General features: G+C 38.8%; 1 protein-coding gene across 2 annotated transcripts in view; it reads right to left on the minus strand.

Annotated features, from left to right (window-relative positions):
* The window catches only part of hs6st1a (heparan sulfate 6-O-sulfotransferase 1a), a 757,672-nt gene that overhangs the window by 160,536 nt on the left and 569,725 nt on the right, over positions 1 to 27,411 (minus strand). The window lies entirely within an intron of this gene.

The following is a 27,411-nucleotide window of genomic DNA, read 5'->3' on the forward strand; positions in this document are numbered from 1 at the left end:
TTTATACAATCATTGCTAATCTCTGCTTTCTCTATTTTTTTCTCTGGTGGTGTTTTGTGCCACCATCAACTGATCAAGGCATGAGACTTACTGCAGTGAATCCTTCTGGGACAAAGCCTGGAAACAATGAAGAAGGATTTCATTGTTGTAGAATAACCAAGAGTGGCTGAGTGGTCTTTTGGCCTTGGAAACCCTGCATATTTTGATTTTTTTCAGCTTAACTACAGTTTTTTGTTTCTCCTGTCCTCTGACCACCTGACTTTATGTGAGTGTATATATTTTATATATACTGTTATGTAAGGTTGTACTGATTTATTTTTTTATTATAATTGTTTCTCTTGTAACTATTTCTTCAGCTACATTCTGTGAAAGAAAATAAGCCATAGAAAAAAATGTTGTATTACTTGAAAGCACATACATCGTCAGTGTCAATAAGTTTTATAATTTCTACCTCACTCTTTGAATAAACAGATATTTTGGCTCTTTTCTGCCCATAGCTGATCCCTTCTATGCAGGCACACAATACCTTGATTCAAGACAAAGCAAAATAAAACTAAAGACTAATAAGCCTGAGGTTTACAGTATCAGGCAAGTGATTTGTGTGTTTGAGTCTGATACTGTATGTGATGTAGAGAAAATTTTTTAAAAAGCAAAGCTGACAATAATTTAACAGAGCAGAATATGTTTTCTGGGTTAATGATATCAAAATGGCCATGATGCGACTCATTTGTGTGTAACTGCAGTCTTAATCTTATGTGTATCCAAAGTTGATGATGACAACTTGGCAAGTCTGTTGAAGTCAGGTGACTTCAAATTAGTCAGTATCCATCTTTACATTTCTGAATTTCAGCAGCTGAAAGCCTTCTTTGGAACTTGTTTGCTATCTTTTTAGTAGTGGCAGCATCAGCAGTAAACAGATGTTTGAAACTGCAAGTCTCGCTTGGTACATTTCTTGATGTGAACAAATTTAAATTTGGTCATCATTCAAAGCTGCATGTGGTACTTTGTAATTGTTAAATGTTTTTTGATGTAATACAGGTGCTGGTCATAAAATTAGAATATCATGACAAAGTAGATTTATTTCAGTAATTCCATTCAAAAAGTGTAACATTTATATTAGATTCATTCATTACACACAGACGTATTGATGTATTTCAAATGTTTATTTCTTTTAATTTTGATGATTATAACTGACAACTAATGAAAGTCCCAAATTCAGTATCTCGGAAAATTAGAATATTGTGAAAAGGTTCAATATTGAAGACACCTGGTGCCACACTCAAATCAGCTAATTAACTCAAAACACCAGCAAAAACCTTTAAATGGTCTCTCAGTCTAGTTCTGTAGGCTACACAATCATGGGGTAGACTGCTGACTTGACAGTTGTCCAAAAGACGACCATTGACACCTTGCACAAGGAGGGAAAGACACAAAAGGTCATTGCTAAAGAGGCTGGCTGTTCACAGAGCTCTGTGTCCAAGCACATTAATAGAGAGGCGAAGGGAAGGACAAGATGTGGTAGAAAAAAGTGTACAAGCAATAGGGATAATCGCACCCTGGAGAGGATTGTTAAACAAAACCCATTCAAAACTGTGGGGAAGATTCACAAAGAGTGGACTGCAGCTGGAGTCAGTGCTTCAAGAACCACCATGCACAGATGTATGGAAGACATGGGTTTCAGCTGTCGCATTCCTTGTGTCAAGCCACTCTTGAACATGAGAGAGCGTCAGAAGCGTTTTGCCTGGGCTAAAGACAAAACTGCTGCTGAGTGGTCCAAAGTTATGTTCTCTGATGAAAGTAAATTTTGTATTTCCTTTGGAAATCAAGGTCCCAGAGTCTGGAGGAAGAGAGGAGAGGCACAGAATCCACGTTGCTTGAGGTCCAGTGTAAAGTTTCCATAGTTAGTGATGGTTTGGGGTGCCATGTCATCTGCTGGTGTTGGTCCATTGTGTTTTCTGAGGTCCAAGGTCAACACAGCCGTCTACCAGGAAGTTTTAGAGCACTTCATGCTTCCTGCTGCTGACGAACTTTATGGAGATGCAGATTTCATTTTCCAACAGGACCTGACACCTGCACAAAGTGCCAAAACTACCAGTACCTGTTTTAAGGACCATAGTATCCCTGTTCTTGATTGGCCAGCAAACTCGCCCGACCTTAACCCCATAGAAAATCTATGGGGTATTGTGAAGAGGAAGATGCAATATGCCAGACCCAACAACTCAGAAGAGCTGAAGGCCACTATCAGAGCAACATGGGCTCTCATAACACTTGAGCAGTGCCACAGACTGATCGACTCCATGCCACGCCGCATTGCTGCAGTAATCCAGGCCAAAGGAGCCCCAACTAAATATTGAGTGCTATACATGCTCATACTTTTCAAGTTCATACCTTTTGGCTGGCCAATATTTCTAAAAATTCTTTTTTTGCATTGGTCTTAATTGATATTCAAATTTTCCGAGATATTGAATTTGGGACTTTCATTAGTTGTCAGTTATAATCATCAAAATTAAAAGAAATAAACATTTAAAATACATCAGTCTGTGTGTAATGAATGAGTCTAATAAATACAAGTTTCACTTTTTGAATGGAATTACTGAAATAAATCAACTTTGTCATGATATTCTAATTTTATGACCAGCATCTGTATAACATGTTGTTCCTGTAGCTTTCAAAGAACATTTCGTGATATGCCTCATACAACTTACACAGCTGACACATGCATGCTGTTTTATATACTACCCAAGGGCTGGAGATGGGAATATCAGTTTCACATGTGAATTTCCCCTTGGGATTAATAAAGTATTTACTGTATCATCTATCTATCTATCTATCTGTATCAGTACGACTGAACTTGGATTTAACACAGTATGGTTAACTGGTCACTATTTTGTGCTGTGTCGTGCAATATGTGGTAGATAATAATGTAATCTGCCTTGACTGTTTTATGTTCTAACATGTGTTCCACTTCATACGCACTCCGGGCACAGGTAGGGTATGTTGAAGTGACCGTGGTGTTACAGTGAGCACCCAATTTTCTGTCTGATCGTTTTCCAAGAAAAAAAATGCATGGTCACATTCACTTATTGTACATGTAAACACAAGAGTCAATAATTTATTATGAAGGCAAAAGGAGCTGTGTGCAATAGAAAAGTGTGCCCTTGAGGTGGGGAAGGGAAGGGCAGTGTCTTCCTATTATTTATTACATCACTATGAATTTAAATAAGTTGAGAGCTTTGCAGCAAGGAGAACCCCTATGCCCTTGTCTTGCACTTGTAGAAAAAAGAAGGGTCATGCTAATTAGTTTCCTGGATTCATTGACTCTCTTTTGGAAAGAAATGCATTTAATCTTTAGAAGGTACAGGTACACTACAGCGCCTTAGGCTATTTTATGACATAAATTAATGTTTGGTCATACAAGTAGTTCAGTTTACTACTTGTCATGATGGAAATGCTGCTGCTGTACTTACATTTTATCAGTTTATAGGTTTAACGATTATTCTGCTGGCCCTCTACATTTACCACTTTTCCACCACAAAAATGCAGAATATTTTCTTTTTTTTTTCAACAAAAAAGATGCTATGTTCACCAGCATCCTTTCCCTACAACCAACAGAGTCAAGGCAATGAAACCTGGCAACTAAAGAGGTTACTTTATAGCACAATGTTACATTTTCATTATATTTAGATCTAAATATTAAAACTTCTCATGCATTACAAAACTCTTAATGACTGTATTTTTAAGTGACTTCTGATGTTGTTCATCACAGAAGCCAAGCATTTAGAAATGCACAGTGTAAAAAGCAATTCTTAATTGTTTTATTTTTTTTTGTAGTGTATTTTAATAGTTTTCACACACAAACTAATTTAAGGATGAAAAAACACTTGTTACCCTAACTACTTCAGGATTGTGTCTTCACTGCTGTTGAACAACCCTGCAAAACTGTTTGTTACTTTTGCATGGATCTGTATCCCAAGGTTTGTCATTCACTGCATTAAATCCCATGACGCAATATTTTAGTAGTGGATGTGTGGTGTGGTGGCTGTTAATACAAATGTGACAGCCTGAAATATACACTGAATTCATCTCAGCATAACATTTGAAGGCCATCCCATAGCTCTTCTGCATTCCAATTTTCTTACCTATCATCATTCTTCCCCCTGCATGTTCTGCAGAGCTTGGAGTTAAGATTTATTCCATAATCATAAATATGCCTTCTGCTGTTAACAAAGCAAACTAATTTTCATAACCTCTCAGAGAGAGAGAACAAACTCTTCTTCATTCTGAAATGAACCTAATTTAAGAATAAGGAATTAGAAGAAATAATGAAAAGTGCAAACAGAGTCACAAGATCTGCTTTGCCTGCCTTCCTCAGGTGCTCTGTTTGTGAACGACACAGACAATGACTAGTGATGGGAAGTATAAAGTACCTTAACACAGAAAGGATGTTCCAGTGTTAAAATGATGAGATAACTCTTGAGCAAGTGTTAGCAATAACCACGTTATAGCACTGTTTGTCTGGCTTATGTGGACGTGGTCGGGACACAGACAGGCGGACATGTTGTTAATCACCACCACACATTTATTTTACACTATTTACAATAATAAAGTCAGTGCACACACACAAACCCCACACAGTCCTGGCCACATAATGCCTTCTCTTCGGGCCGCCTCCACTCTCCTCTCTTGCTTTGTCCTGCTTCCACCCGACTCCAGCCTCGAATGAAGGGAGACGGCCCCTTTTATTTTACCCAGGATGTGCTCCAGGTGTATCCCGGCACTCCTCCCTGGACACGCCCCAGTGTGGCGGAAGTGCTGAGGTCCAGGGTCCCCAAGGCATTGGGGCGCCCCCTGGCGGTGACCACGGGTCCCTACAGGGTTGGGCTTCCAAGCCCCCTACCCGTGGCCCCCAAAGCAACCAGGATGGCGGCCCCCATGATCCAGGGTGGGCGTAGACCCTCTTCCGGTCTCTCAAGGCGTCCCGGCCGGGTCATTGCCCCTGGCACCCCTGACACTCAATAGGCATTAAAAAGAGACCATAGTACACATTCTAGCATAAACAGAAGCATTAGGGTAGGGATTATTATTACTAAAGAAATACTGTACTAAATCAGATATATACTTAATCTTTGTTTAAGGAACTTTTGCAACTCTGTTAGAGTCTCAGTAGGTCTAGAAATATTATTTATATTAGATGTCTAATATAATTTGTTTAGATATAAGGAAAGCACTGTTTCAGCGTTATTTATGCAGGAATTGTAAGTGCATTACAAACTGGTCAATACCCAAATTCCACATTTATTGTCAATCTACAGCTAAAATCCTTAAGGTAAGACACCATTTTTTTTGGTCAAAATTTCTAATCACATACAAAGTTTCTTTCGCCATATCGTGAGTATACAAGTTGATCAGGATAAAAGGTAATTTGCCTAGAAATTTTATTTGTGATGTCTGGGTTTAGGTGAAGTTAAGTAAAGGTAACACATTGTAAGGAATGAGCTTTGCCTGTATCCTCCAGGGTCTGATGTAAATGTTACATGGGGTAAGGAATTAAGCACTACACATCAGCCGGTGCTATCTGGACTTTCACCAGTAGCCAAAAGAAAACCACAACATATCAGATCCACAACATATCCCTCCACTTCTTGAAGCATAAGATATGATGCTTCATCAAGCAACATTTACAACAAAACCCTTCAGAAGATATTGCCATGTCTATTTATCAAGCACTGAGAATCAAAGAGCCTCACAACCACATCAACAAAAAAAAAACAATATTTTAATCAAATATACTACTAGGCATGATATTTATTTTTAATATAAACCCCAACAAAAGCAAGCACAGATATATTCATTATTACAAAAAAATAATAATGCTTGTCATTTTCATTGATAATACTGGGCTACAGTGCCTGCATGGATATCTGCCAGATAGGCTGGGAATTGCAGGTCCATTAAGACAGCCCCACTGGGTCCCATGGACGTCGCCAGTTGGAGCTGCAGGAACAGACGGCCCCTACTTTAAGGAACTTCCACCTGACCCAGAAGTGCTTCCAATGTGTAGTGCTGTAACACTGAAATACACCTGGGTCTGGCATTAAAAGACTCCAACACATAACCTCAGGCAGTCAACACTGAGAGGTAAAGGATGAAGCTCACCTGGAGGAGTGGAAGAAGAAGAAGAGAGGGAGAGAAGAAAATTGTTTTGGTGCTTCTGTAAAATATACAAAGTCTTTGGTGAAGGTATTTGTTAAAATAAGTAATTTGAAACCTGGACTTGTGTTGGTGTGTTTGAGGGTTTGGAGATTAGTGGCATCCCCCTACAGGTCACAACAGTCACATCATGTTCACATGGCAAGAGGTCAAAGACAACCAATTTGCCCATTCTTAGACTGTACTTCATGCATCAAAATAGGAGGTAAACTCAGGATCAATGTATACAGGAAGCCAACACACACACCATCCCCTGGAACATGCATTATACTACCATGCAGACTATATTTCAACACACCAAGCTTTCACGCAAGAAGAAGAAAAACCTTTTCACCCAAAGGACCCAGTCCCACTTTATAGGTAGTGAAATGTGGTTTACGCTGAATTGCAGTGAACTGTACAATGGGGAAAAAAAGCAGCCAATGGTGCAACACAGGTGAGCAAATACACGAGGACAGGACCCTGCAGTCTTCATGCACATAATAGCAGCAGGCCATCTCTTTGAAAATAAATATTGTCATGTTCTACTCAGAGAAGATCGCCTGTGTGAAATAGATGCAAAACAGGCAATTTACATGAAGAAAGAATGGCTGTCACTAAGGGAGCAGATTAAGACATCGGTCCCCATCTTATAATAGCATCATCTTTGGGTTTCCAAGTTGCATAAATTATGTGACAGATCATTTACGAGCTTGACCTCAGATCTGATTGAAAATTAACATCTTAAATACTCAGGGATAAGCAATTTCAACCAAGAACTGAAAAGCCACTTAGATAACCGGCAAAATGTTTTTCAAAGATAAATTATTCTGGTCACCTGGCCATAAATTTAACTCTTGATCTTGGACCACTCCAGACGTCCGAGAATATTCAAATAGACACAGAAAAATAGAAAACAAACAACAGACTGTACTATGTTTGACATATATATCCTGTTTGGACTGTTCTGAAGTCTCGCATCATAAGACGCATTACTTAAAGGTGTTCTATAATTAGGCCAGTGCTGTTCCGTTTCTTATTTTTAGCACTTAAACTGAAACAAATATGTTTTCCAATAAGTCACTGACTGTGACTGCTGTTTTTTTTATCTCTAGCCAAGTTACAAGTCAATCTCATGTGTGTTTGAGAGGAGGGTTGTTTGTCATAATATACTGCTCAAAAAATTAAAGGAACACTTTTTAATCAGAGTATAGCATCAAGTCAATGAAACTTCTGGGATATTGATTTGGTCAGTTAAGTAGCACAGGGGGTTGTTAAACAATTTCAGCTGCTTTGCTGTTAATGAAATTAACAACAGGTGCACTAGAGGGGCAACAATGAGATGACCCCCAAAACAGGAATGGTTTAACAGGTGGAAGCCACTGACATTTTTCCCTCCTCATCTTTTCTGACTGTTTTTTTCACTAGTTTTGCATTTGCTATGGTCAGTGTAACTACTGGTAGCATGAGGCGAAACCTGGACCCTACAGAGGTTGCACAGGAAATCCAACTTCTCCAGGATGGCACATCAATGTGTGTCATTGCCAAAAGGTTTGCAGTGTCTCCCAGCACTGTCTCAAGGGCATGGAGGAGATTCCAGGAGACAGGCAGTTAGTCTAGGAGAGCTGGACAGGACCATAGAAGGTCCTTAACCCATCAGCAGGGACTGGTATCTGCTCCTTTGGACAAGGACAAACAGGATGAGCATTTCCAGAGCTCTACAAAATGACCTCCAGTATGCCACTGGTGTGAATGTCTCTGACCAAACAATCAGAAACAGACTTCTTGAGGGTGGTCTGAGGGCCCAACGTCCTCTAGTGGGCCCTGTGCTCACAACCCAGCGCAGTGGAGCTCGATCGGCATTTACCATAGAATACCAGAATTGTCAGGTCCGCCAATGGCACCCTGTGTTTTTCACAGATGAGAGCAGGTTCACCCTGAGCACACGTGACAGACGTTGAAGGGTCTGCAGAAGCCATGGAGAATGTTATGCTGTCTGTAACATCATTCGGCATGACCAGTTTGGTGGTGGGTCCGTGATGGTCTGGGGAGGCATATCCATGGAGGGACGCACAGACTTCTACAAGCTAGACAAAGACACCTTGACTGCCATTAGGTATCAGGATGAAATCCTTGGACCCATTGTCAGACCCTACGCTGGTGCAGTAGGTCCTGGTTTCCTCCTAATGCACGACAATGCCCGGCCTCATGTGGCAAGAGTATGCAGGCAGTACCTGGAGGATGAAGGAATTGAAACAATTGAATGGCCTTCACGATCCCCTGACTTAAACCAAACAGAACATCTGTGGGACATTATGTTTCGGTCCATTAGGCGCCGCCAGGTTGCTCCTCAGACTGTACAACAGTTCAGGGATGCCCTCATACAGATCTGGGAGGAAATGTCACAAGACACCATCCGTCGTCTCATTAGGAGCATGCCCCGACGTTGTCAAGCATGCATACAAGCTGGTGGGGGCCACACAAGATACTGAAAAGCATTTTGAGTAGCAGAAATTAAGTTTTTGAAAAAATGGACTAGCCTGTCACATCTTCATTTCACTCTGATTTTAGGGTGTCTACACAATTGAGCCCTCTGTAGGCAGAAAACTTTTATTTCCATTAAAAGACTTGGCATCCTTTTGTTCCTAAGACATTGCCCTGTCGTTATTTGTATAGATATCCAACTTCATATTGAGATCTGATGTATCTAATGTGTTTCTTTAAAGTGTTCCTTTAATTTTTGTGAGCAGTGTATATATAATATATTTTGAGCTTTAGCAAAAAGCCATATTTCTTCCTGGAGAGAAATAAAATTCCATCTATTTATCTTGCTAGTACCAGGTCACAACAAGTAATACACTTGATGTGATAAATTTGAGTGGAACACTGTGATATGTACATATTACTAACATTTGAATAAACGTTTCCTTTTTCACCTTACACAAAATGTAGCATGACAGTATATCTAAGCAGCATTTAGGTGTATTGCCAATTGCCATGGGCAAGGTCACCTTAAGAAACAAGATTATATCAACCCTTGAAAAAGAAAAAATGGAGCAAACTACACAAAGAGGGCCTGGTTCAAAGCAGACAGTACCATTTGAGCATTGTAAAAGGCTATGCGAGTTTCTGGTCCCCAAAGTTGTTAACAAATGAGGTTGCTCCTTTGCTAAAGTGGGGCAGCATTTTAGTCTTTCTGTTCTTGGCAAGCTTCACACATCCTGGGTGCAAGCACTGAATATTTCGTTAAAGATGCAGATGCAGTACGTGAATGTATTTAAAGTTTCAGATCTGAAGACAAGACAGATTGAAACATATTCACTATAAGCAATTTGGCAAAAGGCCTACAATACTTTTGAACGTTTGGTTGAGCTCTCAGTTCAAATGAAGATAAATACTTGTACTTCATATGTGATCCAGTACATTCATGACTTCATTTTATACAAAAAGGCAAGTACTGTATAAACAAACCAATTTCAGCAGGTAAAAAGAGTCTAAAAAGGCATGCATTTGAGTAAAGTCTTTTAATTCATATAATGACACAGGTTTAATAACATCAGTGACCACAATGGTATCAGAGCATTTTTATAAGTATGGTTTTTATCAACACATGGAGCAGGAACCATTGAAATTTCACAAGTCATTATAGAAACCAGTTATGGAAATGTAGTAGAGAAGAAGAAAAAAAAAACAGAAACCAGGGCAACTGATGTATACTGAAAAGCATTGTTAATGCATCTTCTGTAAATAGGGCACACCGCATCCAGAATATTACTGCGGGAGTTACTATCTTTTAAGTAAGGCAGCCATGCGAATATTTTCTTCTTTGGCAAGCAGTGAAGCATCTTCAATGTGAAGAAAACCAGTAAATAACGTTCTGCATTTTAATCACAGTTGCACATTTATTTTAGATAGTGTGCTCCTAGTCCTTCAGATTTTCCACTATACGCCTACATTTCCTGATTAACAACTAGTTTCTCACATAAATGACCTGCCTTATCTTTAAGAATACCATCCTAATTTTGAATTTTTTTTTTTATTTTGAGACCAAAAATGTCATACTTTATTTTATGCTTGTCTATCTATCTTTCTATATCCAAGATATATAATAAGCATATACATGTGTGTATATATACATATACACATATATATATATATATATATATATATACATATACACATACATACATACATATACATATATACACATATATATATATATACAGTATATACTAGCAAAATACCTGCGCTTCGCAGCGGAGAATTAGTGTGTTAAAGAAGTAATGAAAAAGAAAAGGGAACATTTTAATAATAACGTAACATGATTGACAATGTAATTGTGTTGTCATTGTTATGAGTGTTGCTGGTATATATATATATACACATGCATATATATATATATATATACACATATATACACATATATATACACACACACACATATATACACATATATATATATACATATACATATCTACATATATACTGTATATACAAATATATATAAACAAATCTACATATATCATCCTCTTTAATAAAACCCTTGTGTGCGGCCAGTGTCCGTGTGTGTGTGTCTTCAGGTGAAGTGCGCATGCGCGGGGCCACACAGCACGTGTTCAGTCTCTTCCTGTGCATTCCCTGTGTAGAGAGAGAGACAGACACACACACAGGTGCGCGCGAGTCACACACACACACAGGCGCATGCGCGTCACACACACACAAGAGTCACACACTCACGCACACGCAAGACACACACACAGGCACGACAGACAGACAGACACACACACACAGGCGAAAGACAGACAGACACACACACAGGCGAGAGACAGACAGACAGACAGACACACACACAGACACAGAGGCACGCGCTTAAGAGACACACATGCGAGAGACACACACACGCAGGCCTGCAAGAGAGACACACACACAGGGGCACGTGTGCATTGTTGCAATGTTACTTTTCTTGGTTGTTTATTAAATTACAGATTTTTCAAATGTTCATTTTTCTTCCCCTGTTCTTAAAACTCATTAAAAAAAGAGTTTTTAGCGAGCGGGTCATAAGGTTAGAGCGCAAATTCTTGCAGTGTTAGTTTTCTCTGTTGTTCAAGGTTTTCTTAGTGTAATTCAATGTTTTTACATTTAGTTTACTACTAGCAAAATACCCGCGCTTCGCAGCGGAGAAGTAGTGTGTTAAAAGAAGCAATGAAAAAGAAAAGGAAACATTTTGAAAATAACGTAACATGATTGTCAATGTAATTGTTTTGTCACTGTTGTGAGTGATGAGTGTTGCTGTCATATATATATGCACACACACACACATAAACATTTATATATACATATCTATACAAAACACATAAATATACACACACACATATATACATACATATATATATATCTACATATATACACACAAATACATATATATACATATATATATATATATATATGTATACACACACAGCTATTTCGTATCAGTGCAATACGCTGCTTGTTAAAACGGATAACTCCCCTCTTACGTGCAAGTCTGCGTGGATATTATGAACTATCGTATTTGTTCAAGTTCTATTTAAATTTTAAATAGAAGGAATTTTTATTTAGTCGACAGAAATATCTTTGGTAGGAATGGTAAAACAGACAGGAATATGATTCGTGAATAAATCAACTCAAACCTTAAACAACTTATAATATTTTGCTCTCCATAAAAATATATCCTGTCTAAATTATACAAGTTAGAAATAAAGTAAACGTTAAAAGAACAAACATTCAAATTTCTTTACTCTTATGTAATTTTATATAAAAATAAACTTAGATTTTAAATATCCCAAAAGATTTTGCTCTCCATAAAAATATATCCTGTCAAAATTATACAAATTCAAATATGAACATGCTGCATAACAAAACCTAGAAATATAAATAAAATGTGTTCCTTTCAGCAATAACAAATCAAATCATTCAGTTGTCTTTGCTCATATGTCATTTTAGAGCTGGACGCCTGGCATCTTTTTGGCAACAAGTTCGTTTCTGTTTGGTGTGAGGTTCTGTGTTGTGGAGATTCTCAGGATGGATTGCAGGTGCTCATCAGTGAGGCGACTCCTGTGTGCTGTTTTGTTAGTCTTCTCACACAGATATGTGCTACCAAACATGCACAAGGTTCGAGCCGCATGTAGACGGACTTTTTTTGTTCTTCAAAGTCACCAAAGCGCCGTGCAAACTCAGTGTGCTCAGTTTATCAGCAAAGTGCGATTTGGGAACACCGTAGTGACGACTTGGTTTAACATTACTTGGCAACAGGGAAAGTGGGGCAAATTGCACTGGTGCATTTGTGTCTCCCATAAAAGCAGCTTCACTTGAAATCACTTTGTGATTGTGCACGGGTAAAACGTCCGCTGAAGTGTCAGATTCTTATTTAATTCTTCTGCTTTCTGTATCTTCTGCATTGCATTCAGGTTACCCTGATGTTTTGTCTCATAGTGCCGCCTTAGATTAAATTCTGTAATTACAGCCACATTAGCTCCACAAATGAGACACACGGGTTCAGTAAACATATACTCAGCCTCCCATCGGTTTTAAAGGCTCTATTTTCAGAATCAACTTTTCTCTTCAGCATCGTGTGAGCTAGCTTCGCAATAACTTGCAGCATCATAAGCTAGACTTGATTAACGCGGTAAGTGTTCGGCAAGGCAGCTGAAGCGCTGCATTATGGGATCTGTAGTTTATTGTGTTACCAGCGCTTCATATACCCGGCCATTAATAACAATAATACAGTATATAAAATGATCTCGCGGGCGGATATAATTACACGCCGGGCGGATGTGGCCCTGCCCTTGAGTTTGACACATATGGACTAAATAGAACTTGAAAAGATATATTTTTTCAAATGTGATCGCGCAATTCAGATAGAGTTGACGCCAAGACTACAGCCTGCATGCCTCAATAAGTCATCCTCCCTCGCTCTTACTTTTTACCGCTCATCTAATGAATACACTGAGTATGGCTTTACAAAAACAATCATTGATGGCAAATAAAGTATCCATTATTCGAGTATGTAGATCGGGATATATATATATACATATATATATATACCCGCGTATCGCAGCGGAGAAGTAGTGTGTTAAAAAAGCTAGAAAAAGAAAAGGGAACATTTTAAAAATAACGTAACATGACTGTCAATATACAGTATTTGTTTTGTGAGTGTTACTGAGTGTTGCTGTCATCAAGGATTTGATTATCATTATTTCTTTCAATCAGGTTCGTATTTGTAGGATGTGTTGTGTTCAAGTTACATTCCGTGTTTGTCAATCGCTGTAAAGATGACAGGTTTCATTCATCGATTCGTTTCTTACTGCATCAATAAACAGCTCGTCTTCTTCTTTATCTGAGACCTGACACACTGCATGCACGGGTTTTTTACACTGTCTTCCTTTAGCGGACATTGACTTTTTCCAACGTGTGCTTTGTTTCCGCAGTAGTTGGATTTATGAATATGCTTGTATGTATCAGACGCTTCATATTTTTGCTGCCTTTTCAATTGTGTAATTCGGTTTTGTTCAGCTCTTTGGAACTGTTGCTTTTATCTGTGCACTGCGCCAGTTCACGTGAGCCACTCGGTGTACATGCATCGAAGGTTCCCAGCTGTGCTGGTGCCATCTCGCTATGTCCATGGCTGTATTTAATGTTACCTTAGTCCTGGCACTTAAAACTTTCTCTCGCAGTTTCGCTTAGTTTGTGTCAAACACCACCCTGACCATCTCATCTTCCTATCCATAAGCACAGTCCTTCACCCGTGAATATTTACCCGTGGCAGTTTGCTATTGGATTGCCGCTGACGGACGGCCTTATATGGGCAGGCACTAAATTACAAACGCCAGCGCAGCCTGTCTATGAACTTAATTTAAAGTGTAGGTTTACATCGTGCTTTGTTTCCGAAGTAGCAGAAACCATGAATATGGTTGTATATGTCACTCGTTCACTTCTTATTATTTCGCTGCCTTCTCAATTATATAATGCATGTTTTCTTCAGCGCTTTTTTGAGGTCTTCCTGGTTTTCTATGTACTGCGTGATTACGTGGGAGGCGTGATGATGTCACACGAAACTCCGCCCCCACGGCTTGAAGCTCATCTCCATTACAGTAAATGGAGAAAAACTGCTTCCAGTTATGACCATTACGCGTAGAATTTCGATATAAAACCTGCCCAACTTTTGTAAGGAAGCTGTAAGGAATGAACCTGCCAAATTTCAGCCTTCCACCCACACGGGAAGTTGGAGAATTAGTGATGAGTCAGTGAGTGAGTGAGTGAGTCAGTGAGTGAGTGAGTGAGGGCTTTGCCTTTTATTAGTATAGATTATGCTGTGCTTTCTATGGTATAGTTAACTAAATTTGTGCTTAAAAACTTAAAAAAATATATATTTACATACAGTTCATACGGTCTGGAACTGATTAATTGTATTTAAATACAATCCTGTGGGGGAAATTACTTCGGTTCACAACCAAATCGGGTTACAACCAGAGTTTTGGAACGAATTATGGTCGTGAACCGAGGTTCCACTGTATTTCTGTCAGACAAAATTACAGGCATGTCACAGAAATACAAACCAGTATTACTGAGAGAAAATTAAAGGCACACAATACAGTGACACATATTACAGCCACATACAAGGTCCCTTGCCATTTAATATAGACTGTTCATCCAAATGTTTATGCACTACTATTCTATTGCCCGTTATTTTAGCGGACTTAATGTCTAATATATATAGGGTGGGCCATTTATATGGATACACCTTAATAAAATGGGAATGGTTGGTGATATTAACTTCCTGTTTGTGGCACATTAGTATATGTGAGGGGGAAAACTTTTCAAGATGGGTGGTGACCATGGTGGCCATTTTGAAGTCGGCCATTTTAGATACAACTTTAGTTTTTTCAATAGGAAGAGGGTCATGTGACACATTAAACTTATTGGGAATTTCACAAGAAAAACAATGGTGTGCTTGGTTTTAACATAACTTTATTCTTTCATGAGTTATTTACAAGTTTCTGACCACTTATAAAATGTGTTCAATGTGCTGCCCATTGTGTTGGATTGTCAATGCAACTCTCTTCTCCCACACTTCACACACTGATAGCAACACCGCAGGAGAAATGCTAGCACAGGCTTCCAGTATCCGTAGTTTCAGGTGCTGCACATCTCGTATCTTCACAGCATAGACAATTGCCTTCAGATGACCCCAAAGATAAAAGTCTAAGGGGTCAGATCGAGACCCAGGGGCCATTTAACTGGCCCACGACGACCAATCCACTTTCCAGGAAACTGTTCATCTAGGAATGCTCGGACGTGACACCCATAATGTGGTGGTGTACCATCTTGCTGGAAAAACTCAGGAAATGTGCCAGCTTCAGTGCATAAAGAAGGAAACACATCATCATGTAGCAATTTCGCATATCCAGTGGCCTTGAGGTTTCCACTGATGAAGAATGGCCCCACTATCTTTGTACCCCATATACCACACCATACCATCAATTTTTTTGTTCCAACAGTCTTGGAGGGATCTATCCAATGTGGGTTAGTGTCAGACCAATAGCGGTGGTTTTGTTTGTTAACTTCAACATTCACATAAAAGGTTGCCTCATCACTGAACAAAATCTGGAAGCCTGTGCTAGCATTTCTCCTGCGGTGTAGGGGTGGAACTCGATTAAAAAAATTAAACTAATTAATTAGAGGCTGTGTAATAATTAATCTTGATTAATCGTATGTAATCACACATGGAAATTTGCCCCAAATCGCAAATGTTTTTTTTTTAATTTAAAAGGGTTTTAGTGGGCGACAGAATCAAATAATAGACATGGACATGAATATTGTAAACTCAAGCTCATTTAATTTCTGAAAAAAAAAAAAAGCTTTTAAACTGCATTTCAATTCAAAATAAAAACAAAATATCATCCTTGGCTAAAATTGGCCAGACTTAAAAATAAAGTGGTATTTTAAGTACTTTAAGTACATTTTCAGAATGGTATTGTCTTTAAATAATAACAAAAATTTCAACATAAAGTGCAGTTTTTCTTCTTAAAAAAAATAAGGCAGAAAAATAAAAGGTAATTTGACCAGCTTCACCTTTAAACTCTGAGTAACAGTGTGATCAGTGAACATTTTGTAATTAGATGTAATTAGAATTACTAACGGTCACGGAAGTTCAATGATCCCCAGTAAGAGACACAAAGTCCGCTTTCTGTAATGCATCTAATTTTGTTTGCTTTTCAGTGTGCACAAAACCATGCTTTTATCAAGTCTTCCATCGAGTAGTCTTTTGAAATGAAATTTTTCTCCGATCAGTCGTAGGAATGTGCTTTATTCCGACTAACATTTTTGTAGCTCTGATATGTGCATCAATGTAATCGATGTACCAGGAAATCATGCATTGACAAAAGTTCCCCTTTGCTTGGAACTGAAAGTGTGATTAAATGTGTTATTTTTGTTTAACACGTTTTGGAGTACATGCATCGAAGCTTCTCAGCTGTGCTTGTGCTAAGAAAAGGAAACATTTTAAAAATAATGTAACATGATTGTAAATGTAATAGTTTTGTGACCGTCATGAGTGTTGCTGTCATCAAGGATTTGATTATCATTATTTCTTGCAATTAGGTTCATATTTGGAATCCATCAAGGAAGAAAAATAAAAAACATTATTTGTACAAAATCTTAATTTATTTATCCATTCCTAAATAATTAAATGGGCAGGCTATTTTGTATCAGTGCAATACGCTGCTTGTTAAAACGGATGACTCCCGCTCTCACATGCAAGTCTGCGTGGATATTATGAACTATCGTATCTGTTCAAGTTCTATTTAAATTTTAAATAGAAGGAATTTTTATTTAGTCGACAGAAATGTCTTTGGTAGGAATGTAAGTTAAATGTAGGCATCATTGCAAAATTTTTTCTTCACCATAGAAATGTAAAGAGTAAATTTGCCTTAAATTCCAACCAAAGATATTTGTGTCGACTAAATAGAACTTGAAATGATATATTTTTTCAAATGTGATCACGCAATTCAGATCGAGTTGACGCGCACTACATCGAGCGTGCGTGCTATTGTAGTTTCGCCTGCGTGTCTCAATAAGTCACCATCCCCTCGCTCTTACTTGCAATGTCCACGGCCGTATTTAATGTTAGCTAAGACCCGGCACTTAAAAGTTTCTCTCGCAGTTTCGCTGAGTTTGTGCCAAACACTGGTTTCATTGATAACTTCACATCCAGCTTTTGAGAGTTTAAACATTCGTAAACATCAAAGTGTCCACTACTTAAATCGTCACCTGTGAATCTAAGATATTTAAGAGGCATTGGTGGTTGTCAAAAGGTGTAAAATATTTGGCTATTTCGGTACACTCGAAAGCGACAACCAAACAATTCAGCGGCAGCCATCAGCTCACATGCAGAACCATAGGTGAAGGGTTTAAGCATTTCACTCTCATAGTGCTCCTGTGTAGTATAATTATCTCCTGTACCATCATCAGTCCACACCTTGAACCTGTCCCAGTCATTCAATACATAAGACACAATGTTCCTCTGGATATCAAGAGTGAGTCTGATATGGCCGTGCAATATGTAACAAAGAGAATGGAAAAGGCAGGTACCATCTCCGGGCATGGAAACCACTCGGTAAGTGATCGATGGTGATCACCTCGATAGACATGTTAATGGGGGTACAGTTGGAATGAACAAGGAAATGGGTACCTGAACAATGTAAAGTAAGTCTAAAATACCTACACAATAACTATAATCACAATAAACGAACAATAAAACAGCAGAGAATCCGTGGATTAAATAAAAAGGCTGTAGTTATCAGCAGGGAGACGTGAATCCCGTGGTGAAGCCAGGAAGGGAATGTAGAGACGGACGGCCTTATATAGGCAGGCAGCCAACAATGTGGGAGGCGTTGGAATTGGGGACCCAATGCCGCCTCACACGGTGACTGAGCTGCAGGCTATGGACGTATATATGTACGTAAATAGGATTCAGTTAGTGTTGGGAACCTGTGTACCAAATTTCTTGAAGATGGGCCCATAAGTAACAAAGACCATTAGAAAGTTCAATATTGGGGACAGACAGTGGCGTCATACCACTGAAATAAGTATGTACATCGGTTTCAGTTAGCGCAGGGAAGCCGCCTACCAAATTTCGTGAAGATGGGGCCATAAATAAGAAAGTTCAACATGGTGGACGTTGTCGACCGTTATGGCCGTTACGCACAGAATTTCGAAATAAAACCTGCTTAACTTTTGTAACTAAGCTGTAAGGAATGAGCCTGCCAAATTTCAGCCTTCTACCTACACAGGAATTTGGAGAAGTAGTAACGTTGGAAAGTTCAATATGGCGGCCGACAGTGGCGTCATACCACAAATTTAAGTACGTACATCAGTTTCGGTTAGTGCAGGAAAGCCGCCTACCAAATTTCGTGAAGACGGGGTCAGCCTTCTACCTACACGGGAAGTTGGAGAATTAGTGACATTGGAAAGTTCAATATGGCGGCCGACAGTGGTGTCATACCATCGAAATAAGTACGCACATCGGTTTCGGTTAGTGTAGGGAAGCCACCTACCAAATTTCATGAAGATGGGGCCATAAATAAGAAAGTTCAATATGGCGGACGTTGTCGACCGTTATGACCATTACATGTAGAATTTCGAGATGAAACCTGCTTAACTTTAGTAAGTAAGCTGTAAGGAATAAGACTGCCAAAATCTACACACACACACACACATACATATATATATATATATATATATATATATATGTATATATATATATCTATACTAATAAAAGGCAAACCCTCACTCACTCACTGACTGACTCATCACTAATTCTCCAACTTCCCGTGTGGGTGGAAGGCTGAAATTTGGCAGGTTCATTCCTTACAGCTTCCTTACAAAAGTTGGGCAGGTTTTATATCGAAATTCTACGCGTAATGGTCATAACTGGAAGCAGTTTTTCTCCATTTACTGTAATGGAGATGAGCTTCAACGCCGTGGGGCGGAGTTTCGTGTGACATCATCACGCCTCCCACGTAATCACGCAGTACATAGAAAACCAGGAAGACCTCAAAAAAGCGCTCAAGAAAACATGCATTATATAATTGAGAAGGCAGCGAAACAATAAGAAGGAAGCGAGTGACATATACAACCATATTCATGAGTTCTACTACTTCGGAAACAAAGCACGATGTAAACCTACACTTTAAATTAAGTTCATAGACAGGCTGCGCTGGCGCTTGTAATTTAGTGCCTGCCCATATAAGGTCAGTCCGTCAGCGGCAATCCAATAGCAAACTGCCACGGGTAAATATTCACGGGTGAAGGACTGTGCTTATGGAGAGGAAGATGAGATGGTCAGGGTGGTGTTTGACACAAACTAAGCGAAACTGCGAGAGAAAGTTTTAAGTGCCAGGACTAAGGTAACATTAAATAAAGCTATGGACATAGCACGAGATGGCACCAGCACAGCTGGGAACCTTCGATGCATGTACACCGAGTGGCTCACGGAACTGACGCAAGTGCACAGATAAAAGCAACAGTTCCAAAGAGCGCTGAACAAAACCGAATTACACAATTGAAAAGGCAGCAAAAATATGAAGCGCCTGATAAGCATATCATCATAAATGCGCTACTGTGGAAACAAAGCACACGGTGGAAAAGTCAATGTCCCGCTAAAGGAAGACAGTGTAAAAAAACCGTGCATGCAGTGTGTCAGGTCTCAGATAAAGAAGAAGACGAGCTGTTTATTGATGCAGTAAGAAACGAATCGATGAATGAAACCTGTCATCTTTACAACGATTGACAAACACGGAATGTAACTTGAACACAACACATCCTACAAATACGAACCTGATTGAAAGAAATAATGATAATCAAATCCTTGATGACAGCAACACTCAGTAACACTCACAAAACAAATACTGTATATTGACAGTCATGTTACGTTATTTTTAAAATGTTCCCTTTTCTTTTTCTACCTTTTTTAACACACTACTTCTCCGCTGCGATACGCGTATACGTGTATATATATATATTCCGATCTACATACTCGAATAATGGATACTTTATTCGCCATCAATGATTGTTTTGGTAAAGCCATACTCAGTGTATTCATTAGATGAATGGTAAAAAGTAAGAGCGAGGGAGGATGACTCATTGAGGCATGCAGGCTGTAGTGCGTCAACTCTATCTGAATTGCGCGATCACATTTGAAAAAATATATCTTTTCAAGTTCTATTTAATCCATATGTGTCAAACTCAAGGGGGCCACATCCGCCCGGCGTAATTATATCCGCCCGAGATCATTTTATATACTGTATTATTGTTATTAAAGCCCAGGTATATGAAGCGCTGGTAACACAATAAACTACAGATCCCATAATGCAGCGTTCGAAGCTAGAGTTATTGCGCACTGAGTTTGCACGGCGCTTTGGTAACTTTGAAGAACAAAAAAAGTCCGTCTACATGCGGCTCGAACCTTGTGCATGTTTGGTAGCACATATCTGTGTGAGAAGCTCTTCTCAGTGATAAAGACTAACAAAACAGCACACAGGAGTCGCCTCACTGATGAGCACCTGCAATCCATCCTGAGAATCTCCACAACACAGAACCTCACACCAAAGAGAAACGAACTTGTGGCCAAAAAAAGATGCCAGGCGCCCAGCTCTAAAATGACATATGAGCAAAGACAACTGAATGATTTGATTTGTTATTGCATGTAAGAGCGGGAGTCAACCGTTTTAACAAACAGCGTATTGCACTGATCTGAAATAGCTGTGTGTGTATATATGTAGATATGTATGTATATGTATATATATGTTTATATATGTGTGTGTGTATGTATGTATATATATATATGTATTTGTGTGTATATATGTGTGTGTATGTATGTATATGTGTGTATATATGTGTGTGTATATATGTAGATATATATGTATGTATATATGTGTATATGTATAGATATGTGTATATATATATACAGTATATATGTTTGTGTGTGTGTGTAAATATATATATATATATATATATATATATATATATGATAACAACACTCATCACTCACAACAGTGACAAAACAATTACATTGACAATCAGGTTACGTTATTTTCAAAATGTTTCCTTTTCTTTTCATTGCTTCTTTAACACACTACTTCTCCGCAAGCTGGGTATTTTGCTAGTATATATATATATATATATATATATATATATATATATATATATATATATATATATATGTGGTGTTGGAGGACCCGATGGGGTGTTGGGGTGACCGCACTGCACCTCATCGCTTCACACAGCTTCAGCCTCAAGGAAAATACCCTTTCAAAACTGCTTTCTAATGCAAAAGGACAAGAGACTCAGAATTCGAAATGTTTGTTCAGGTGTTGCAATAACATGTAAAGCACTCATCACATGTTGTTAGAAGTTTTAACGCCAGTTTACTTGCCTGTTGTCTTGTTCGCTCTCTTATGTGAAAAATTAAAGAAAACATACTTGCAACACAAACACTGACTTAATCAGTTATAACGTGAAAAAGATGCCTGATGAAAGAAGATAAGAAGTGGGCCGCTAGGGTGGAGAAAAGAAGAGGTGCTCAGGAAGCAGCAAGCGCATCATCCTCTGAGCAAAAAAATGCTAAGCATACAGAGACAGAGTCTGAAAAGTAGGAATGCTCAAGTCAAGTGTATTCACTGCACATTATCGTGCAGTGCACTGTTACTGGTATTATAATATACACACACACACACACATATATATTATATATATTGCATATTAAGTTGACTGACTCCTTAATTAACAAAATATTACAGTATTTTCTTTTAAGTTAAAAAGCAGAAATTTGACAGATTGCTATACCTGGACATCTGTTCATTAAAGACATTTCGATATATCAGCATCTTCTATCTTGGCTGTTCCTGTTAGGGGTTGCCACAGCAGATCATTTTCTTCCATATCTTTCTGTCCTCTGCGTCTTGCTCTATTACACTCATCACCTGCATGACCACTCTTACCACATACATTAACCTTCTCTTAGGTCTTCCTCTTTTCCTCCTGCCTGGCAGCTCTATCTTTAAAATCCTTTCCCCAATATACCCAGCATCTCTCCTCTGCACTTGTACAATCCAACGCAATCTTGTCTCTTTGTCTCCCAACTGCCCAACCTGAGCTGACACTCTAATGTACTAATTTCTAATCCTGTCTATCCTCATCTCGCCCAGTGCAAATCTTAGCATCTTTAACTCTTCTACCTCCAGCTCTGTCTCCTGCTTTCTGGCCAGTGCCACCATCTCCAAACCATATAACATAGCTGGTCTCAGTACCGTCCTGTAGACCTTCCCTTTCACTTTTGCTGATACCCGTCTGTCACAAATTACTCCTGACACTCTTCTCCACCCATTCCACCCTGCCTGCACTCTCTTTTTCACCTCTCTTACACAATCCTCATTACTCTGAACTGCTGATCCCAAGTATTTAAACTCATCCACCTTTCATCAACTCTATTCCTTGCATCCTAACCATTACACTGACATCCATCTCATTTACACACATGTATTTTGTCTTGTTCCTGCTGACCTTCAGTCCTCTCCTCTCTAGAGCATATCTCCACCTTTCCAGGGTCTCCTCAACCTGCTCACTACTATCGCTACAGATCACAATGTCATCAGCAAATATCATAGTCCACAGGCACTCCTGTCTAATCTCGTCTGTCAACCTGTCCATCACCATTGCAAATAAGAAAGGGCTCAGAGGCGATCCCTGATGTAATCCCTCCTCCACCTTGAATGCATCCGTCACTCCAACTGCAGACTTCACCACTGTCACACTTCCCTCATACATATCCTGTACAACTCTTACGTGCTTCTCTGCACACTCCTGACTTCTTCATACCATACCACAACTCCTCTTGAGGCACCCTGTCATATGCTTTCTCTAGGTCCACAAAGACACAATGCAACTCCTTCCGGTCTTCTCAATACTTCTCCATCAACATCCTCAGAGCAAACATCGCATCTGTGGTGCTCTTTCTTAGCATGAAACCATACTGCTGCTCACTAATCATCACCTAACTTAACCTACCTTCCACTATTCTTTCCCATAACTTTATGTTGTGGTTTATCAATTTCATCCCCCTGTAGTTACTACAGTCCTGCACCAGTCCCTTATTCTTAAATATCAGCACCAGTACACTTCTTCTCCATTCCTCAGGCCTTCTCTCACTTTCCAAGATTCCATTAAATAATCTGGTTAAAAACTCCATTGCCATCTCTCCTAAACACCTCCATGCTTCCACAGGTATGTCATCTGGACCATTTTTCATCCTCTTCATAGCTGTCCTTACTTCCTCTTTGCTAATCCGTTTCGCTTCCTGATTCACTATCTCTACCTCATCCAACCTCTTCTCTTTCTCGTTCTCTTCATTCAACAGCCTCTCAAAGTATTCTTTTTATCTGCTCAACACACTCTCCTTGCTTGTGAGTACGTTTTCATCTTTATCCTTAATTACCCTAACCTGCTGCACATCTTTCCCAGCTCTATCCCTCTGTCTAGCCAATCGGTACAGGTCCTTTTCTTCCTCCATAGTGTCCAAACCCCTCCTACAACTCATAATACACCATTTCTTTAGCCTTCGCCAACTCTCTCTTCACCTTGCGTCTTATCTTCTTGTACTCTTGTCTACTTTCTGCATCTCTCTGAGTATCCCACTTCTTCCATCATCTTCCTCTGTATACTCTCCTGCACTTCCCAATTCCACCACCAGGTTTTCTTTCCTCCTTTCTCTGTTTAGATGTCATGCCAAGCACCCTTCTAGCTGTCACCCTTACTACATATTACTTACTTTCCCAACTGTCTGGTAACTCTTCACTACCACCCAGTGCCTGTCTCACCTTCTCCCTAAACATAACCTTGCAGACATCCTCTTTCAACTTCCACTATTTGATCCTTGGCTCTGCCCTCACTCTCCTCCTCTTTTTGATTTCCAATGTCATCCTACAGACCACCATCCTATGCTGCTTAACTACACTTTTCCCTGCCACCCCAAGATTTCAGTCTTCAATCTCCTTCAGATCGACTCTTCTGCATAGGATGTCATCTACCTGTGTGCATCTTCCTCCACTCTTGTACATAACCCTATGTTCCTCACTCTTTTTAAAATATGAATTCACCACAGCCATGTCCATCCTTTTGTCAAAATCCACTATCACCTGACCTTCTTCATGCCTCTCCTTGAAACCATACCTACCCATCACCTCCTCGTCTCCTCTGTTCCCCTTACCAACATGTCCATTGAAAGACGCTGCAATCACCACTTTCTGTCCCTTGGGTACACTGTTCATCACTTCATCCAACTCACTCCAAAAATCTTCTCTACAATAGGAAAACTAAATTCTCCAAAATCTCTAAAATGCTTTGATTGATCTAATTGAAATTTGGTGACATTATAGGAAATAAAAATTAGGACACAAGTGTCATTTATTTGTCAATATTTATTAATACGAACAGCGCTGCTCTGAAAGCATGCGTTAGGGAAATGAAGAATGGAGCAAAAGTGATTTTATTTGCAGAACAGCAACACTAAACAATAGGGTGGACAGACAAGGAAAGACAAAATGTGCCCTGGACCAGAAAACTGAGACGTGACCATATTTGGCATGTACAGTGGAGTCTGAAATGGAAGGAGAACGCTTGGCAAAGTTCAGGGAAGAGGCAGAGATCAATGGTTAGCAAATACTCTATTAAGCTCCAGTGAGAAACACAGTAACAGATGTAGGAGTGGAGTCCTCTGAGCCAAGACATACTTGGACAGATACGCTAGCATTGGAGTATAAGAGTAGGAACTAAACAGGCTGAAGCCCTTGTTCTACTGCAACCAGCACCTGATCTTTTTCTTTATTATATACATGATCAATAGAGGTAAATCCCTTATCTTAGCTCTTAATCAATGTCACACCATTAAATGAACGTGTGCAAAAGCCCAAAGGTACCCTCACCTCACTCATCACAAAGGAGGCTAAAATCCTGACACCTTCAAAGCCAAGAAACGGCCTTAGTCTGATATAGTCACTTTATGGGTTCCCCACTACTTATTTCATTGAATATATGGACTTTGAAAGGTGACCCCCATCCTGACCTTTGAAATCATTAATATTTACATGTGGGACTGTTTACTTTAAACGAGGGTGCTCCACCACTCCACTCTCTAAAATTACTGACAAATAAATGTGCATCAGCAAACTTAAAAGAGGAACCACAAACAACTGACAAAAACACAAAACGGAATACTTGAGTGAATATTTATAAAAATCGTAAAAATGTAATAATTCTAAAGAAAAGCCAAGCAAAATGACACCTTTTATTGGCTAACTAAAAAGATTACAATATGCAAGCTTTCGAGGCAACTCAGGCCCCTTCTTCAGGCAAGATGTAATACAGAAACGGAAGTTTCCTGTGTTTATATCCACACACGAAAGCTTGCATATTGTAATCTTTTTAGTTAGCCAATAAAAGGTGTCATTTTGCTTGGCTTTTCTCTACATTCATAATGGCTAACACGGTACAACAACCTAATAATTCTAATAAATTCTACTCATATTTCACATTATTTGTAGTGATTACCGTTTCAATCCAAAACAAAATACTTTCTTGTAAAATTGTGTTTTGAAGTGACCATTAACAAAAGCCAAGTTACTAGTGAAAACAATAATTGATCTGAAGAATGTTTTTCTAGTAATTTATTTGTAGCATTTAAATGATTTTTTAATAACGTGGATCACATTTCAGTAGTAGTAGCCTTTATTTTACAGAATTACATGTGACTAAGTGTCTATAGAATAAATAAAGATGGAAGAGAACATCTCAGGGCTTCTAATTTAATTTCAATTTCTATATCATATAAAAAGTAGCAAGTTCCTTCTTGAAAATCCTATAAATCTGTTGTTTTTTGTGTCACTTACTCTTATTTTTAAATATGTGGCAGGCTTTCTAACAGGGGCATGCTCTTCTTCCACTGAGATGCACAGTCATGTGTCATGTGTATGTTCATATATATGTGCTCTGTGGCTCGTTATTTTTTGTCTCACCTCACTAATCCATGAAAAGTAATTTCCAGTGGCCTTGCTGTTCTGAATACATTGTAGCAAAGGACAGCTTCTCCTCTGCAACAGTAACGCCTTAAGGTCAGCTCCCTGTCTGATAGCAATATTTGTGAAAATTACTACATCAGCACCTTTGGCAGGACACATGGGAAGCCCAAGTCAGTTAACCCAGCATGGACTTGAGCACAACTTCTCACGTGCAATTTTTCAAGCGTATTTTTAAATAATTGTCATGATAATAATTAAAAGAACATACATCAAAATTAAAAATTCATCATTCTTCTAAAAGTCTTCAAAAGCCAAATGCTGACAGAGCCAAGGTGCATCAAGCAATACAAGACAAACCGACTTTGATTACTCGAGTGGTATGATTAACTGTGACAGCCAGTTGTGATGTCTTTAATCTTTATATCTCTATCTTTAATTTACTGACTTCCCATTCTCAAAATTTTGTTAAACACTAGGCGTGCTGGAAATTTCAGCAGTTGCATCAGAGATTGAAGATTACATTTTTGAGGAAAAATATTATAAAAGCCATTTTTAGTAGCCCACCACTGGTTCATTTACAGTATCTAGCACTGATTGCGCTGATACTATATCCCAATGCAGGCCCTTTGTAATTCTGCAAAATTTCTTGGCAATTCAGTGAAGGTTCATTGGGCTGGAAAACACTAAACCTGAATATGCCATTTTTTAGTAGAAAAATACACAATAATCCAAATTTCTGTTTAAACAAGGTAAACACACAACATATTATGCAAAAGTCTACAAGGAACCTGAATCAACTTAGAAATCATCTACAAATATATAATTATCATATGACAGTTTAAACGACAAATAATATATATATATATATATATATATATAGTACAGGCCAAAAGTTTGGACACACCTCCTCATTCAACGTGTTTTCTTTATTTTCATGACCATTTACATTGGTAGATTCTCACTGAAGGCATCAAAAGTATGAATGAACACATGTGGAGTTATGTACTTAACAAAAAAAGGTGAAATAACTGAAAACATGTTTTATATTCTAGTTTCTTCAAAATAGCCACCATTTGCTCTGATTACTGCTTTGCACACCCTTGACATTCTCTCG

The sequence above is a fragment of the Polypterus senegalus genome, chromosome 1, assembly GCF_016835505.1.
Source record: "Polypterus senegalus isolate Bchr_013 chromosome 1, ASM1683550v1, whole genome shotgun sequence".
In the NCBI taxonomy this organism is placed as follows: domain Eukaryota; kingdom Metazoa; phylum Chordata; class Cladistia; order Polypteriformes; family Polypteridae; genus Polypterus; species Polypterus senegalus.